Source organism: Palaemon carinicauda, chromosome 4, assembly GCF_036898095.1.
Source record: "Palaemon carinicauda isolate YSFRI2023 chromosome 4, ASM3689809v2, whole genome shotgun sequence".
Classification (NCBI taxonomy): Eukaryota; Metazoa; Arthropoda; class Malacostraca; order Decapoda; family Palaemonidae; genus Palaemon; species Palaemon carinicauda.
Window position 1 is genome coordinate 44,508,722 of NC_090728.1, and position 16,559 is coordinate 44,525,280.

General features: G+C 45.8%; 1 long non-coding RNA gene across 1 annotated transcript in view; it reads right to left on the reverse strand.

Moving 5' to 3' along the window:
* Positions 1–16,559, reverse strand: part of LOC137639049 (uncharacterized) — a 74,492-nt gene that overhangs the window by 35,445 nt on the left and 22,488 nt on the right. The window contains exon 2 of the long non-coding RNA XR_011044219.1: positions 12,844–13,020. This is a non-coding gene — a long non-coding RNA (uncharacterized lncRNA). The remainder of the gene's footprint in view (positions 1–12,843; positions 13,021–16,559) is intronic.

A 16,559-nucleotide genomic window follows, 5' to 3' on the forward strand; every position in this document is an offset into this window, starting at 1 on the left:
GGCCTTTAATTTATATATTCACCGGGTAAGTATATTCAAAAATTTATTTTATAATCAAAATATCATTTTTAAATATTAAACTTAGCCGGTGAATATATAATAGCTGATTCACACCCATGGTGGTGGGTAGAGACCAGTATTAATACAATAAAGGCGTATATGCTCAAGAGTTTTTTGACAATTATTTCATAAAAAACCAACTTAAGTATAGGTACCTGGTAAGGAAGCTGACTCTGATGATTACTTTGCCTCATTAGTCTGCTTTCCTCACGAAGCCCAGCCATCCTCTCAGGATGCTGAAAGACTCCCAGGAGCTGTTATATCCAGGGCGAACACCCCTATAACAGGACCTCATCAATACCCTTAATCTGGGCGCTCTCAAGAAACAACATTTTGACCACCCGCCAAATCAAAAAGATTGCGAAAGACTTCTTAGTCTCCCGTACAACCCAAAATAAGATTAAAAATTTCAAGAGTAGATTAAAAGGATATTGGGATTAAGGGAATGTAGTGGTAGAGCCTTCACCCACTACTGCACTCGCTGCTACGAATGGTCCCGTGTGTAGCAGTCCTCATAAAGAGTCTGGACATCTTTCAAGTAATATGAAGCGAATACCGACTTGCCTCTCCAAAAGGTCGCGTCCATAATACTTTTAATGGATCTATTTTGCTTAAATGCTACTGAAGTTGATATCGCTGACTTCATGAGCCTTGACTTTAAGTAAATTACGATCCTTCTCACTTAAATGAGTGTGTGCCTCCCGAATCAAAAGTCTAATAAAATAAGACCACGCATTCTTAGACATGGGCAAAGAGGGCTTTTTAACGGAGCACCATAAAGCCTCTGAACAACCTCGTAGCGGTTTAGCTCTGGATAAATAAAATTTAAGAGCTCTAACGGGGCACAGCACTCTTTCAACTTCATTCCCCACAATCTCAGAAAGACTGGGGATATCAAATGATTTAGGCCAAGGACGAGACGGAAGTCCATTCTTGGCCAAAAAACCAAGTTGAAGAGCGCATACTGCTTTAGTGGAGAAGCCGATGTTCTTGCTAAAAGCATGTATCTCACTAACCCTTTAAGCCGAAGCCAAGCACACCAAAAATGTTATTTTTATTAATAAAATAAATTTTTGAATATACTTACCCGGTGATCATATAAGCTGTCAGCTCTGCTGCCCGACAGAAAAACCTAAGGACAAAATACGCCAGCGATCGCTATACAGGTGGGGGTGTACATCAACAGCGCCATCTGTCGAGCAGGTACTCAAGTACTCCATGTCAACACAGAACCAATTTTCTCCTCGGCCCACTGGGTCTCTATTGGGGAGGAAGGGAGGGTCCTTTAATATATGATCACCGGGTAAGTATATTCAAAAATTTATTTTATTAATAAAAATAAAATTTTTCAATATTAAACTTAGCCGGTGATCATATAAGCTGATTCACACCCAGGGGGGTGGGTAGAGACCAGCATTACATGTTGACATTATTAAGAGCTAAGTATTTTGTATTTCATTTTAGCAGTTATTCAAAATAACAAACATAAAATAAATAAGTACCTGGTAAGGAAGTCGACTTGAACAATTACTCTGCCTTTTTAAGTACGTCTTCCTTACTGAGCCTCGCGATCCTCATAGGATGCTGAGCGACTCCTAGGAGCTGAAGTATGAAGGGTTGCAACCCATACTAAAGGACCTCATCAAAACCTCTAATCTAGGCGCTTCTCAAGAAAAGAATTTGACCACCCGCCAAATCAACCAGGATGCGAAAGGCTTCTTAGCCTTCCGGACAACCCAAAAACAACAATAAAAAACATTTCAAGAGAAAGATTAAAAAGGTTATGGAATTAGGGGAATGTAGTGGTTGAGCCCTCACCCACTACTGCACTCGCTGCTACGAATGGTCCCAGGGTGTAGCAGTTCTCGTAAAGAGACTGGACATCTTTAAGATAAAAAGACGCGAACACTGACTTGCTTCTCCAATAGGTTGCGTCCATTATACTCTGCAGAGATCTGTTTTGTTTGAAGGCCACTGAAGTTGCGACAGCTCTAACTTCACGTGTCCTTACCTTCAGCAAAGCATGGTCTTCCTCATTCAGATGGGAATGAGCTTCTCGTATCAACAGTCTAATATAATAGGAAACTGCATTCTTCGACATGGGTAAAGAAGGTTTCTTAATAGCACACCATAAAGCTTCTGACTGTCCTCGTAAAGGTTTAGTTCGTTTTAAATAGAACTTAAGAGCTCTAACAGGGCACAAGACTCTTTCTAGTTCATTTCCAACCAAATTAGAAAGGCTTGGAATATCGAACGATTTCGGCCAAGGACGAGAAGGTAGTTCGTTTTTGGCTAGAAAACCAAGCTGCAAAGAACATGTAGCCGTTTCAGATGAAAATCCGATGTTCCTGCTGAAGGCGTGTATCTCACTGACTCTTTTAGCTGTAGCTAAGCAGACGAGGAAAAGAGTCTTCAAAGTGAGATCTTTAAAGGAGACTGATTGTAGTGGCTCGAACCTTTCTGACATAAGGAATCTTAGTACCACGTCTAAATTCCAACCTGGTGTGGCCAAACGACGCTCCTTCGAGGTCTCAAAAGACTTAAGGAGGTCCTGTAGATCTTTGTTGTTGGAAAGATCTAAGCCTCTGTGACGGAAGACTGCTGCCAACATGCTTCTGTAACCCTTGATCGTGGGAGCTGAAAGAGATCTTTCCTTCCTTAGGTATAAAAGGAAGTCAGCTATCTGAGTTACAGAGGTACTGGTTGAGGATACTGATACCGACTTGCACCAGCTTCGGAAGACTTCCCACTTCGACTGGTAGACTTTAAGAGTGGATGTCCTCCTTGCTCTAGCAATCGCTCTGGCTGCCTCCTTCGAAAAGCCTCTAGCTCTCGAGAGTCTTTCGATAGTCTGAAGGCAGTCAGACGAAGAGCGTGGAGGCTTGGGTGTACCTTCTTTACGTGTGGCTGACGCAGAAGGTCCACTCTTAGAGGAAGTGTTCTGGGAACGTCCACTAGCCATTGCAGTACCTCGGTGAACCATTCTCTCGCGGGCCAGAGGGGAGCAACCAACGTCAACCTTGTCCCTTCGTGAGAGGCGAACTTCTGCAGTACTCTGTTGACAATCTTGAACGGGGGGAATGCATAAAGGTCTAGATGGGACCAATCCAGAAGAAAGGCATCTATATGAACTGCTGCTGGGTCCGGGATCGGCGAGCAAATAGATCTATGGTAGGTTGGCCCCACAAGGCCCATAGTCTCTTGCATACATTCATGTGAAGGGTCCATTCTGTTGGGATGATTTGACCCTTCCGGCTGAGGCGGTCTGCCATGACATTCATGTTGCCTTGAATGAACCTCGTTACTAGAGACAGGTTTAGATCTCTTGACCAGGTGAGGAGGTCCCTTGCGATCTCGTATAACGTCATCGAATGAGTCCCTCCTTGCTTGGAGATGTACGCCAAGGCTGTGGTGTTGTCGGAGTTCACCTCCACCACCTTGCCTAGAAGGAGGGACTTGAAGCTTCTCAAGGCCAGATGAACTGCCAGTAGCTCCTTGCAGTTGATATGTAACGTTCTTTGATCCGCGTTCCACGTGCCCGAGCATTCCCGACCGTCTAATGTCGCACCCCAGCCCGTGTCCGATGCGTCCGAGAAGAGAACGTGGTTGGGGGTCTGAACAGCCAGTGGCAGACCCTCTCTGAGGTGAATGTTGTCCTTCCACCAAGTCAGTGAAGACTTCATCTTCTCGGAAATAGGGATCGAGACTGCTTCTAGCGTCTTGTCCTTTCTCCAGTGAACAGCTAGATGAAATTGAAGGGGTCGGAGGTGCAGTCTCCCTAACGCAATGAACTGGTCCAGTGATGAAAGCGTCCCTATCAGACTCATCCACTGTCTGACTGAACATCGGTCCTTCTTTAGCATGTTCTGGATGCATTCTTGGGGTTGACTGATTCTGGGGGCCGACGGAAAAGCCCGAAAAGCTTGACTCTGAATCTCCATTCCTAGGTACACTATAGTTTGGGATGGGACCAGTTGGGACTTTTCCATACTGACCAGGAGACCCAATTCCTTGGCCAGATCCAGAGTCCATTTTAGATTCTCCAGACAGCGACGACTTGACGAAGCTCTTAGAAGCCAGTCGTCCAAATAGAGGGAGGCTCTGATGTCTGCTAAATGCAGGAATTTGGCAATATTCCTCATCAGTTTCGTAAAAACAAGAGGCGCCATGCTTAGGCCAAAGCACAGGGCTTGAAATTGGTATACAACCTTCCCGTAAACGAACCTTAGAAAAGGTTGGGAATCTGGGTGGATGGGGACGTGAAAGTAAGCGTCCTTGAGGTCTAAAGAGACCATCCAGTCTTCCTTCCTGACCGATGCTAGAACCGACTTTGTCGTCTCCATGGTGAACGTCTGCTTTGTGACAAAGACATTCAGAGCACTGACGTCTAGCACCGGTCTCCACCCTCCTGTCTTCTTCACGACTAAGAAGAGACGGTTGTAGAAGCCCGGGGATTGATGGTCCTGGACTTTGACTACCGCTCCCTTTTGTAGTAAGAGAGACACCTGTTGCTGCAAAGCTAGTCTCTTGTCCTCCTCTCTGTACCTGGGAGAGAGGTCGATGGGAGTTGTTGCTAGAGGGGGGTTGCGCAAGAATGGAATCTTGTACCCCTCTCTGAGTAACTTCACAGATTGTGCGTCTGCGCCCCTGTTCTCCCAGGCCTGCCAGTAGTTCTTGAGCCTGGCTCCCACTGCTGTCTGAAGAAGGTGGCAGTCAGACTCTGCCTCTAAAGGACTTGGAACCTTTCTTCTTGCTCCCACGTTTACCTTCGGCACGAGCACCTCCTCTGCTGGAGGCTCTGCCACGAAAGGGCGGAATGAACCTTGACGCTGGAGTATCCATCCTGGGTCTAGACACGGAGGGCAAAGGGGTGGCTTTGCGTGCGGATGACGCAACCAGGTCATGTGTGTCTTTTTGAATCAAGGAGGCAGCAATCTCCTTGATCAACTCCTCAGGGAAGAGGCACTTCGAGAGAGGAGCAAACATAAGCTCCGATCTTTGACATGGGGTTACTCCAGCTGACAAGAAGGAGCAAAGGTGTTCCCGTTTCTTGAGGACCCCGGAAACGAAAGAAGCCGCAAGCTCACTAGAACCATCCCGTATGGCTTTGTCCATGCAGGACATTATGAGCATGGAAGTTTCCTTGTCAGAAGGGGAGGTCTTCCTGCTCAACGCTCCCAAACACCAGTCCAAAAAGTTAAAAACTTCGAATGCTCTGAATACTCCTTTCATCAGATGGTCTAAATCCGAAGGAGTCCAGCAAATCTTGGAGCGTCTCATGGCCAGCCTGCGGGGAGAGTCTACAAGACTTGAGAAGTCGCCCTGGGCAGAGGCAGGAACTCCCAAGCCGAGAACTTCTCCCGTGGCATACCAGACGCTAGATCTGGAAGCAAGCTTGGCAGGGGGAAACATGAAAGCTGTCTTCCCAAGTTGCTTCTTGGACTGCAACCAATCTCCCAGCACTCTTAAAGCTCTCTTGGATGAGCGGGCGAGGACGAGCTTCGTAAAGGCAGGTGCGGATGACTGCGTGCCTAAAGCGAACTCAGAGGGAGGAGAGCGTGGTGCTGCAGACACAAAATGATCAGGATATAAATCCTTGAACAGTGCAAGCACTTTCCTAAAGTCCAAGGAGGGAGGCGTGGTCTTGGGTTCGTCGATGTCCGTGTGCGGGTCGTCAAGATGTGCAGCGTCGTCATCATCAGAGAGTCCATCGTCTGAATGTTGAAGAGGAAGCGGCAAAGGAGTAGGAATCAGCTGGTCGGCTGAGTCCGGCAGCACGGGTGCATGCGTGACTGCACTGGACGCAACGTCATGGAACTGTTGGTCAGTCTGTGAGCTGGCAACAACCATAGCTGTGTGGGGAAGCAAAGCTTCTACTCCTGACTGACTAGTCTGCTGCGGGCGAGTAGCGGTAACCACAGTGGGTTGCGGAGGTTGACGCACAGCGTCAAAACAAAGCAACTTAACTCCACCCTCCTGTTGTTGTGGTAACTCGCGAACGTCAACGGAGGGTTCCGTGCGTCTGTGAACGTCAACGTGCGGCTGGCAGGGTACACTGCGCATGGGTGGTGGAACTCTCACAGCCGGAGTGCGGGAGAAGGTAGCCTCAGTGTCTACTGTACGCACAACCGTGGTAGGTTGTAGGCTAACGGGTGCAGCGTCAACCTTCTCCGCACGATACTCCTGCATAAAAGATGCTAACTGTGTCTGCATAGACTGTAGCAAAGACCACTTAGGGTCTACAGCAGCAGGTGCGGCAACAGACGGTGTTACTGCCTGTTGCGGTACCACTTTGCCTCTCTTAGGAGGTGTGCAGTCATCGGAAGACTGCAGCGAGTCCGAACTGACCCAGTGGCTACACCTGGGCCGTTGGACTTGCGCGGAAGGGACCTTGCGTTTGAGAGGCCGTGAGACCTTGGTCCATCGTTTCTGGCGTGAAACCTCTTCCGCAGACGAGGAATGAACGGGCTCTCTCGTCTTCTTGTGGGTGGGGCGATCTTGGCAAGATACGTCCGAAACCACGGAGGGAACGTCTGTCCGCTGTTAAAGCCTGTCGAACCCTTTGGTCGTACGACATTGCTTCTCCCCTGGGCTTGGGAGCTTGCAAGAGGTCCCGGACTGGGAGGACGACAGGCACGAACAGACGCACCCTCAAGCGCAACACTAACACTTTTCACAGCACTACCACTCACTTCACTTCCCACTGCACTCTTACCCTTCAACTCCCTGACGTCTGCCATGAGTTGGTTGCGGTCACTCGCTAATGACTCGACTCTCTCACCCAGAGCCTGGATGGCACGCATCATATCTGCCATCGAAGGTTGTTGAGTGCTAGAAGGGGGATCAGGAGTAACCACTACAGGGGAAGGAATAGGTTGTGGGGCATGGGGAGAGGAAAAATCAACTGAGCGAGATGAACTCCTCCTGACTCTATCTCTCTCTAGCCGACGTGAATATTTAAGGAATTCGACAAAATTGAATTCCGAAAGCCCAACGCATTCCTCACACCGATCTTCCCATTGACAGGATTTACCCCGACAATTGGAACAAATGGTGTGAGGATCGATAGAGGCCTTCGGAAGACGCCTAAAACAGTCCCTAGCACTACACTTCCTGTATTTAGGGACTTGAGAAGGGTCAGCCATCTTGAATTAGTCAAAGGGGAAATTCAAAATCTATCCAAGTCGTCAACAAATAATCCAAAATTCAATCAAAGAATGCAAGGAAGTATTGAAGATAACCTCTGCAAAGCGAAAGCTAAAAACTAGAAATGAGTACTTCACCAAATAATGTGAAAATCAATCCAGTAAGCAACAGCGTATTTAGTAGGTCTTGCCAGTGGCACGACAGAGAGAAAATTGGTTCTGTGTTGACATGGCGTACTTGAGTACCTGCTCGACAGATGGCGCTGTTGATGTACACCCCCACCTGTATAGCGATCGCTGGCGTATTTTGTCCTTAGGTTTTTCTGTCGGGCAGCAGAGCTGACAGCTTATATGATCACCGGCTAAGTTTAATATTGAAAAAAACGTGTCTTGAGGGTAAGATCCTTCAGGGAGGCTGAATTTAATGGTTCAAACCTGTTTGACATAAGGAACCGTAGGGCCACGTCCAAGTTCCAAGCAGGAGTCGAAATATGACGCTCCTTGGAAATCTCGAAAGACTTAAGCAGGTCTTGGAGATCTTTGTTATTAGAAAGATCCAAACCCCTATGCCTGAAAACAGAAGCTAACATGCTTCTGTAGCCTTTAATGGTGGATGCAGAGAGGGAGCGACCGTTTCTCAGATAAAGCAGAAAATCCGCAATCTGCGCTACAGAGGCACTTGGAAGAGGAAATAGAGGAGGACTTGCACCAGTCTCTAAATACCTCCCATTTCGACTGATAGATCCTGATGGTAGAGGATCTTCTAGCCCTCGCGATCGCTCTAGCTGCCTCCTTCGAAAACCCTCGAGCTCAAGAGTGTCTTTCGATAGTCTGAAGGCAGTTAGACGAAGCGTGGGGAGGCTTTGATGAAATCTCTTTACGTGAGGCTGTCGCAAGAGATCCATCCGCAACGGCAGACTTCTTGGAACGTCTACCAGCCATAGAAGTACCTCTGTGAACCACTCTCTCGCGGGCCAGCGTGGAGCAACCAACATCAACCTGGTCCCTTCGTGAGAGGTGAACTTCTGCAGCACCTTGTTTAGGATCTTGAAAGGTGGAAAGGCATAAACGTCCAGGTGAGACCAGTCCAGCAGGAAAGCGTCTATGTGGGCTGCCTCTGGAGCTGGAACTGGAAAGCAGTAAGTCGAGAGCCTCTTTGTCAGTGAAGTCGCAAAAAGATCTATGGTGAGTTGACCCCATGTCATCCATAGCTTCTCGCACACAGTCTTGTGCAACGTCCACTCCATAGAGATGACTTGTCCTCTTCTGCTGAGGCAGTCCGCCAAGACATTCATTTTTCCTTGCACAAATCTCGCCAAAGGAGGGATGTTACTTGCCTTAAATGGAGTTCCTTCTGATCCGTGGACCAAAGACCCGAGCATTCCAGACTGTCCAGTGGAGCTCCCTAACCCAAATCCGATGCATCTGAATACAACACATGGTTTGGGTTCTTGATCGCAAGAGAAAGACCTTCTCGAAGTCTGATGTTGCTGTCCCACCAAGTCAGACATGTCTAGACTGAGTTGGAGATTGGGAAAGAGATACTCTCTAAGCCCTTCTCCTTGTTCCAATGGTTTAGGTGAAATTGGAGAGGGCAAAGGTTGAGTCTCCCCAGAGAGATAAACTACTCCAGCGATAAAAGAGTTCCCACGAGGCTAGTTCAAACTCTTACAGAGCAACTGTTTTTCTCTTGCAAGTGAAGGACTTTTAACAGAGCTTGTTCCATTCTTGTGGGAGACGAAAAGGCCCGAAAAATCAGACACTGTATCTCCATTCCCAAATAAAGAATAGTCTGGGATGGGGTACTGTAAGTTACGACTTCTCTACGTTCACTATGAGACCTAGCTCCTTGGTTAGGTCTAATGTCCATTAGAGGCTCTCCAGACAGCGATTTAATGACGATGCCCTGATTAGCCAGTCGTCAAAATAAAGGGACGCTCTGAATCCTCAAAAAATGTAGAAAGCTTGCTACATTTTGCAAGGGCCTTGTAAAAACAAGAGGAGCAGGAATGAGGCCGAAGTACAGTGCTCGAAATTGGTACATTACTTTCCCGTCCACAAACCTCAGATGTTGTTGAAAGTTTGGATGAATCGGGATGTGGAAGTATGCATCCTGAAGGTCGAGAGAGACCATCCAGTCGCCTTCCCTTACTGCTGCCAAGACAGATTTGGTAGTCTTCATCGTGAAGTTTGTCTTGACAATGAACACATTGAGCGCACTTACATCTTAAGTACTCCTGCAGTGAACGTGGCTGCCAGATCATTGGAGCCATCCCTGATAGCCTTGTTCCTGCAGAGAACGTGGCTGCCAGATCATTGGAGCCATCCCTGATAGCCTTGTTCATGCATGACATAATTGTACAGCAATACATTGACAGCTGGAGAGACCTTCTTACTTAAGGCTCCCAGGGACCAATCCAACAAATAAAAACTTCAAACGCTCGAAAAAAAAACTCCTAACAGGAGATGGTCTAGCTCTGAAGCCGACCATAAAATCTTGGAGCGTCTCATGGCTAGACGACGAGGAGAGTCCACAAGGCTTAAGAAGTCTCCCTGGGCAGAGGCAGGTACTCCCAAGCCGAGAACTTCTCCTCGAGCTTCTCCTGTGTCACACCAGATGCCCGAGCGAGAAGCTAATTAAGGAGGAAAAGCAAAAGCAGACTTTCCTAAACTTCTCCTGGATTCCAACCAGTCTCCCAGTAAGAGCATGGCCCTCTTGGAAGAACAAGAGAGAACTGACTTCGTAAAAGTAGGAGTCGAAGAAAGTCATGCCAAGAGTAAACTCAGACGGCGGAGCAGCCGTTACAAAACGAGTAGGACAAAATTTCACTAAAGAAATTCATGATTAAAATACAAGGGATTGTTGGACCACCCTAGGTTACTCCTCTTCTGAATGACTCCCCAAAGGTACATTAGTTAAAAGGGGGTCATCAACTTCTTCAGAAGGCACATCATCTGATAAATCTAAAGTCTTGCGAGAAGGAGATTTATATTCAGAATGACGTGAAGGAAAAGCCTGACTGGCTACATCAACTTGTATATGAACAGAAGTTAAAGTTGGAGGGTCGATGTCACGTTGTGACTGCAGAGAATGTTATTCTACTACACGTCGTGACAGAAGTAACTGACGATCAAACGTCCCGTAGTAACAGCAGTGATTGCTGTTCGATGCTATATCGTGACTACGATGACTGACCCTCGACGTCACGTCATGTCTACGGTGTCTACCGCTCAACGTCACGTCGTGTCTGCAGTGTCTGCAGCTCAACGTCACGCTGTGACTGCGGTGGCTGACGTTCAAAGCGATCAAAGTTACATCGAGATTTATGCTCCGCATCTCGTTAAACAGCAAAGCTGTCACTAGGGATAACGTCAGCGTGGCGTAACAAAGCTCGTCTAGAAGGTTGAAGACCCGAATCACGTATCCCAGAACCGTGACGTACAAAAAGCAAAGGATCCTTTCGCACAGGAACAGGATCGAAAGCTTCTATTAAAGAAGAAAGCTTTAACAGCATATCTTGCAAAACACTTAACTTCGGATCAACCTGTGACTGCGGTGGCTGACGTTCAAACGTCACGTAGTAAACAGCAGTGACTGCTGATCGATGCTATATCGAGACTACGGTGACTGACACTCGATGTCACGTTGTGTCTACGGTGTCTACCGCTCAACGTCACGTCGAGTCTGTGGCAGAAACGTCTGTACATGAACGTCATCGCTATGAACGGGACTCTTATTATGACTACAGCTAGGACGTTGAACTTGTTCTGAAGGAACTAATAAACGTTTCAACCGTCTCGAAACTTTACGCCCAGGCTTTTAAAGAGACGAATCATCGGAAGACGAGGAGAAACTTCGTCTCTCCTGTCTTATGGCAAGGACGTGCTTGCCGAGCAACGTCTGATACCTTTGAGGGAACGTCTGTTCGTTGGTTTACACTCCTCACTCCCTTAGGTCTTACGACATTCCTTCTCCCTGGTGCAGGGGAGCCTGAAAGAGGTCTCGGACTAGGCAAGTGACAAGCACGAACAAACGAACCCTCCGCAACACAGAACATGTTTTTTGCACTTCACTGATATCGCATTTTTTAATAATTTCACATTAGACATGAATAAAACTGATTTCTACCTGAAGCACGCAATTCTCCCTTACATCAAAAGGTTAGAATTGCGAAATGAGTCGTATAATGTAAGCACATTAGTACAAAATGAAACACGCATGCAAAAATCAATAAATATATACATACTGTATATATCGAATAAAACGGAAATATATAAAGTTAAAAAGATCAGTGACTGGGGAGGAGACTAAACACTAGTTCACTAAGGACTACGTTTTCAATCTCTCACCGTACAGTGCCTTGGGACGAGAATAAAAACTAAAACGTTTTATCCTCTCTCCCCGTACAGAGACTTGGGACGAGAGTAAAAAACTGAATCGAGAACAACGTTACTCGCTCCCAAACTCCTTGTACAGAGACTTGGGACGAGAATAAAGATCGGATCGTTCTCTCTTTCTCTCTCTCTCTCCGTCTCTCTCTCTCTCTCTCTTGTCACACACAAGAGAATGGCCCACTCACCCTTCGTCAATAACAGGTTATTTGACTAAAGGAAAAAACTGAAAGGACTAAGAAATTGAAAATTAACAAGTTCCTTTAAATTAGTATCTAAAACACTTCAGTTTGAAAGAAGAATGAACAAAACGTCAAAATCGATTTACTCTTTCTGCAAAGTGAAACCGTGATTCTCTCTTTCTCTATCGTAACGATAGAGCGCAAACTGCATAGCATAAATAAACCAAACGTTAGTTCATCTTTGAAAAAACAGCACGAAGACTATTCAAAGAATATATTTCTTAAAATATTTTCTAAAAAAATTCATCTCATCACTCTTACAGAGCAACTGATTTAAACTTAACAAAAATAAAAGTTGAATGGGCTCAACGTTGTTTAACTTCGTTTTCCAAGTTAGGACCGCCTACAAGGAATAGGTAAAGGCCGCATATAAACAAAACATAAAATTTATCTTGATGTTTAGTATAAATGGAAAGCTAATCGAAGAGGCCTAATAAAGGCGGGTGAGATATAAAATATATAGAGGTAAATCTATAAATATCAACAATAATTTATAAAGTGATAAAATAATTACTAAAAGCCTTAAACACACTTCCGTACACTGAGGGAAGGGTCGGCCATCTTTTCTCTATGGAAAAACCAGAGATTAAAAAAAAAGCAAGGGCAAAACACTTTTCCTCTTCTTTCAAAAGCATAACTTTTGAAGATAGTATTGAATAATCCAACACGGCGAAAGCAATAAAACCAAAACCAAGTACTTCACCAATTCGGTAGAAAACTCGAGGTCATAAAGCGAGCGGAACCAACTTGTCGACAAGACCGACAGAGAAGAACTGGAGAAATTGACATGTATATGCGGTATCTGGCCGATAGTCGGCGCTGGTGGTCACACCCGCAACCTTCACGGCGATCGCTCGCGAGTTTTTGGAATCTGTCGAGCCGTCGGAGACGTCAGCTATTATATATTCACCGGCTAAGTTTAATATTTAAAATTGAGGGTTTGAATTACATGCAAGAACAAATACGGTTACCAACCAACTAAAGAAATGAGGTTACCAACTAACCTCACTTTTGTAGCTTCAATCAAGGTGGTTATTGCTAATCTCACACAACTTCTTGTTATCATTCAGGTTCATTTGTAGACAACATGCCAAAAAGCATTTGAATACTTGCATGGCTAAGAGCTTCTTTACTTTCCGAGGTCTGTGCCTTTCAAAGCACTTGTCAGTCCATTTTAGTTTCTGAAAATACCATAACATAGCTTCACTGTATCATTGATTTGCAATATGACTTCTTAAAGAATTGTTTAGACAAGAATTTGAGGCCGCTATTAGAACAGTGAAGGGAGTAGAAGCTAATCATAGGACCAGACATGAATGGCAAAGTGGGGAAGAGAAGGAATGGATATGAGGAGGTCCAAGGAGGTCATGGGTTTGGAATTAGAAAAAAATTTGGGAGAGATGACTCGGAGATTTGAATTGGCATGTATGAACACCTGGTTTCAGCAGTTGGAAAAGCACCTGATAACCTGTGAAAGTGGAGGACTGGAAAGCCAAATAGATTATACCTGTTTATAGGAGTTAACAGAAACAATGTGATGAATTGTAAAGTGATTTGGAGGAAGAATGTGTTAAACAACATAGATTGGTAGTAATGGATTTTAAAATGAGAAGTAGAAAACCAATGAATAAAAAGAGGAGATCTGGAAATAAGGTTTGGTACCTTAAAGGAGAAACAGCTGAGAGATGAGTGGAAAGGTTGAACTTGAGATTGAACAGGTTAACAGAGTGGAAAATATCTGGGTAGGTATGGAAGAAATATGTTATGCATAGGGGAAAGAAGAAATAGTGGGAAGAACCAGCGGATATGGTATGTCGAAAGGATAAAATTGGTGGTGGAACATAGAGGTGCAAGAGTCAGTTAAAAGAAAATCGAAGGCATTTAAGGACTTGAACATAAGGCATGCACAGGATGCAGAGGAACAACAGAAAAAAAAAAGACAAAGATACTTAGGAAAGTAAGTATAGCTACTTGAGAGCAATCAAATGAAAGGCTAGGAACAAGGAAAGCAGAAAATTGTATCTAAGTTTTCAAATTTGAAGAAAAGGCAAAGATAGGATTTGCGGCAGCAGTAAGTTATCAAGGATAGAGATGGAAATATATTACATAGGGACAAAGACATTAGGATGAGATGGAGAGAATATTTTGAACAACTATTGAATCGTGAAAATGATAGAGGAGCTGAACATATGGTCTTCAAGAAGCAATACTGGATTATGAACATCAAAGTCAAAGTACAACCATTTAGATATTCTTCCCACAGTTCTAATCATCCCCTTTGAAGCTAAACAAAATCAAATTGGGCACTAAAGGAGGAATATTGTTATCAATATAATTCGCACTGGCTCGTAAAAAGCCTAATTCTACTGAATACTCTTGGGCTTTCTTTTTAGAATCAAGACTCTCTACTCTACTGCTAAATTTGTACACGTAACTGGTAATTTTTAGCAATTTTTCATAATTTGAATATTTATTTATATTGAGAATGTCAGTATTTACTTTATTTGCATAGTGCATGGTGTACTTAGTTGATACTTAGGTAATATATATTAAATCAAGTGTAATGAGGCCATTTGTCAAAATTCTCACTCGACCATTCTGGACTTTCTAGCCTTTATGTTAATTTACTTTAATAATTACTATAGGAAAAACCTATGTAGATCATGTCAGCAGGATTTTATTTTGTATTTATATATGACAAGTAGTTGAAATGGGTTGATTATTTCACCTAAAAGACCATCTGCCTAAAGTATGACAAATTCGTAGATAATTTGTATTTTTCCTAACTATACAAACCTTAGCTATTTAATAGGGGTTATTACTTTCGGCGTAGCTGAAATGACGAGCCATTAGATTTTAACGAGGGTTTACTACCCCACCGCTAGTAAGCGGGGGGTAGGGAGGGTAGCTTTCCACTCCCCCCCCCACACACACCTGTGCTTGAGCTCACTTTGCTTAGAGGTAGGACTTCAAGGGGGATAGGGCTGGCGGGCAAGTTTGATTAAATAGGTAAGGTTTGTATAGTTAGGAAAAATACAAATTATCTACGAATTTGTCATTTGTTCTGTAACTGACATACAAACCACGCTATTTAATAGGGGTGACTCACCCATTAGGAAGGGTGGAAAGTCCAGGCCAGTACTGGCTTTTGGCTTGGCCCGGGGACTCAATATTTGAGTGTGTCAGCACTCAACAATAAGGAGTTCCTGCACCTCGCTAGAACCTTGTTACGCAAGGACTGCAGCCTACGTAAGCTGTGTGTAAAGGTATAATAAAGTGTGACTCGTCCTAGGAAGTTGACCTGTAGTCCTTTAGATGGAAAATTTAGGCTAGGACTCTCCCAATACCACCTCGTTAGGGTATGGGGACGTGACAGTACTAGCTTAATACTAGGAACACAAGGAAACATGGTTTACCTGCAGTGGTTTGAGGTCAGCTGGGCAGAGAACCCAGGATGCTGCTTTCCCCAAGGGAGGGGAAGATGAAGAAAAGAATAAGGCCGGACAAACCTTTTCATTCATGCAGACTAAGACTGGGTAACAATGCCCTCAACCTTCTGCTACTTGTCCACTAAGGAGCCTGAGGTTTTAAACCAGCTGTTGTGCAGCCACCACAGGCCCGATAGAAAACATATCGAGCCTCCTGTGGGCTTGAAGAACCTGCGTCACTGAGAAATTTCTCTTGAAGGCCAAGGACGTAGCTACGCCCGACATCATGTGCTCCAGGGCGACAGCGCCCAGATCCTAAGATCGTGGGTGCGCAGGAGAGATGACTGCTGTGCGTGGGCGCTGGCGCGCAGGAGATCACTGACGTGCAGGCAAACGCTGGCGTACAGGAGAGCGCTGGCGCGCAGGAGAGCGCTGGCGCGCAGGAGAGCGCTGGCGCGCAGGAGGTTCCTGGCGCGCAGAAGGTTGCTGGTGCGCAGGAGGTTGCTGGCGCATAGCTGGGCGTGGGTGCGCTTGCTCAGGCAAAGCCTGGCGTGCAGGAGAACGTGGGCGCGTATGCTCTTCTTTGCTGGCAAAGCGCGTGAGGGAAGTATACGCGCGTTGGCGCATACGCCCTTGTTGCCCTGTATTAGGGTTAGATGATTCCTGACGAGCGTGAAGGTCAGGTTTTGTCGGCGCGTAGCACGCATCAGCACTCAGGAACGGTGACGGCAGGTTGGCAGGTCTGACCGGTGGAAGGTTGACGTGTCCTTTGAAAGGACGACCTTCCACCAAAAGGGATCGCGAACGATCTGCTGAGAGGTTCAGGACCAAAGCAGGAACAGTCGGTGATCGCTGATGAGGCTCCTCTGCAGTGGACTGCAATGAAGATGTAGAACCAAAGAGGCACCTCCTCACCGCAGGAGAGGAAGGCGAGCGTTGCGACAAATACACCCTCTGGGGGCCGTTGGATCAGCAAGCTGACCTTCTGCAGTCCTCCGAAGAGGAGTCTCTGTAAGTGAACTTCCCCGAGGGGAAGAAACACTAGCAGGAGAGACTGTTGCAGTGTGGTTGTTTGAGTAGCCTGTGCCGTGGGAGAAGCTCCCCCGGGAGTTCAGTCAGGGGAAGCAGAGGGTCCGGAAACCGTTCTGCGCATAGTCCCAGTGGAGCTCTCAGGGCCATTGAAAGGTTGACAGACAACCTGGTCTTGTTGAGACCCATTCTCAACAGACAACAAAGGAGGGAAGACGCAGGCGTCGATGTTGTCCCACCATGACCGGAATGCATCTTGCCAG